Source organism: Triturus cristatus, chromosome 2_1 (assembly GCF_964204655.1).
Source record: "Triturus cristatus chromosome 2_1, aTriCri1.1, whole genome shotgun sequence".
Lineage (NCBI taxonomy): Eukaryota > Metazoa > Chordata > Amphibia > Caudata > Salamandridae > Triturus > Triturus cristatus.
The window spans coordinates 476,234,198-476,236,788 of NC_140581.1; positions in this window are offsets into that span (position 1 = coordinate 476,234,198).

Below are 2,591 nucleotides of genomic sequence, written 5' to 3' on the forward strand. Positions count from 1 at the left end.
TTTTCCGTTGCAAAGAAAGTAGACTTATTCATGTCATTTCATCATCAACTAGTTCAACTAATGGTCCATTGACCAGAGGAAAGAACTTTTTGATCTGTGAAGATTTGGTCAAAATTGCTAGAAAACTAAATCTCAGAAAAGACAATTATAAAATTGACCCCAGTGGATTAAACTGGCATGTGTGAATGTGTATGTTTATGGGCCCAAGGTGAGTATGAGATATTAGAGTATCTGATGCTGGTTTACCGCTGGATCAGTTTTTTCTGGTAGCAGACCTATGGTTACTATTGACTAGTTTGGTGATAAACATTGATTATTGATTTAGGTTTTAACAAAACCGTAAAAAGTCTTGTTTTATGTTGTCTGGAAATTCCCGGGAATTGAATAGCGGGTGGTAAATGGAAGCCATACTGCAGTGAGGTTACTCGTCTGTTAGAAAGTACTGAGAAGCTATGCAGGGCTACCAGTGCTAAATTAGGGACTCATTTTCTGTATGAAAGCAAGAGTGACTGATTGCAAAGGGTTCGCTGGTAAAACTTTAGTGTTATATCACCTAGAAAGGGTAACACCGAAGGAGTAGCAGGTTCCTTTAAGCTTGGATGAAGAATAAGCAGAAGGTTTTACTCGCAGTATAGGAAGAGTAAGTGGAAGGTTTTACTCATAGCAAAAAAAATAATCTATCCTTTTGATTTTAGTGGAACAGACAGAGTAGAGAATGTTTTTATGTTGGTATTAATGAGAAAATAAATTGCGAATTTAAAAGAAAAGAAGTTTTCATTTTACCTTGTGAAGGGAGGGCCAGACGGCAGAGTTGTACTGACGTCACTGAGAGCCGCGCTGGGATTGGTTGAAGCAGCAGGTGTGTGACGAGAAAGGGAATTGTGAAGGAGGGGTCAGTTGTAAGGAGTACTACTGATGTCACACAGAGCCATGCTGGGATTGGTGGAAATGGTAGGTGAGACAGGAGTAGATTGAAAAGGAGGGGTCAGTTGTGAGGAATTATACTAACGTCACAAAAAGGGCGCTCTGATATTGGATAGATGACGAGCTTGTGCTAGATTTCAATTGGAAGTTGAATAAAAGCTGATTTTGGATTGGTAGGTGGAAAATTATATGGTTGGTTTCTATTGGTCATTTGGTACAAGCCAACCTGACAGAAAAACTTGAGGTTTTGCAGACTATTGTTTTATGTATTCACAGTACAGAATGTATGGAGAAAAGAGAAAAATGTCACTGGTGAAGAGAATTAAGAATTTCTTTAAGAAAGACAAGCCAGTATTGACCAGAGAGGGGATTCCTATTCCTCCACCAAAAACGCCCGCTTCATTTATGATGATGGAAAGAGGATATCATACGTGAGTATGGATGGAAAATTGGATACACGAGTACACGAAAGGTGATGGTGTTTTGGCTTTTCCAGAACATGGTACATTTAATAGAAGAATGTTGCAGAATTTGAGAACGCGGATGAATGATTTAGATCCGAGACCCAGAATGACACAGTATGAGGCACTAGAAGAATGGGAAACTGAGTCATATGAGAGAGAAAAGACAAGAAGTGAGAGGTATCTGGGTCATTTCCCTAGGTATTTTGCGTGAGTCACGTGAGGGTCAGATGTAGCAATGGAGAAAAGCAATGGTATCAGAAGGATTATATCCAGTATTAACAGTTGATGAACAGGCAGGAGGACAATGTAAGAAAAAAACTAAACACTTTGCAATGACAGGTTTTGGAGAATTGGAAGACGATTTTATGGAGGACATTTTAACTATAAACCCTCCACCATAACAGGAAGAACCGAGTAGGACTACTCCTCGTGCACTAGTTTTTAGAACACCTTTGGTTCCACAAATTTTACATTATACCACAGTTAATAGGGTACTTCAGGATAGAGAAAAGGATGCTTTAAATAAGAATAGAGAAGAATTAATACAGAAAATAACACAATTGAATTTACCCCCTGGCACATTGACTATACCCGTAACCATAGGACCTGGTGTTCCACTGTATGGAGATACAGCAAACTGTTCCAAACCTCCAGTTGTGACAACCCCTTTGAATAAACCTCAAAAAGAAATTATATTAACTGACGACTAAATCAGTGAATGTGATTCAGTAATATCTTTAATGGATTTGCCAATAAGAGAACAGGTGAATAAAACCCCGAGAGAAGTTATACCTAGTTGTTCAAAAGAAGGAAGATCAGTGACATCTTCCGGAGTCAGAAGTGCAACAGCAGTGACTCCAGAGGATTTGGAGAGATGGGCACAGGGAATAGAAAAACAAAGTTCAACTCCAAAGATTTTAGACATTTTAAAATTGAAGGTGGAGTTAGAAGAGATGATAGCTGGAAATGTGGACATAGATAGGTAAAACACTTACAGTGAAGAAGAGTTGTTCATTTGTAGGAGCATAACTAGAAACACAAAGATATTTCATGGAAAATTGACAGAGCTTGCTTCTGAAATGGGGATTGAAATACGGAGATCGAAGGTACTACAGAAGCCCTATAGAGCAAATGTACTGATAAGGATTTGCAAAATATGAATGTTTCTGGAAGAAAATTGCAGATTAAGGAGTTAATGACCAT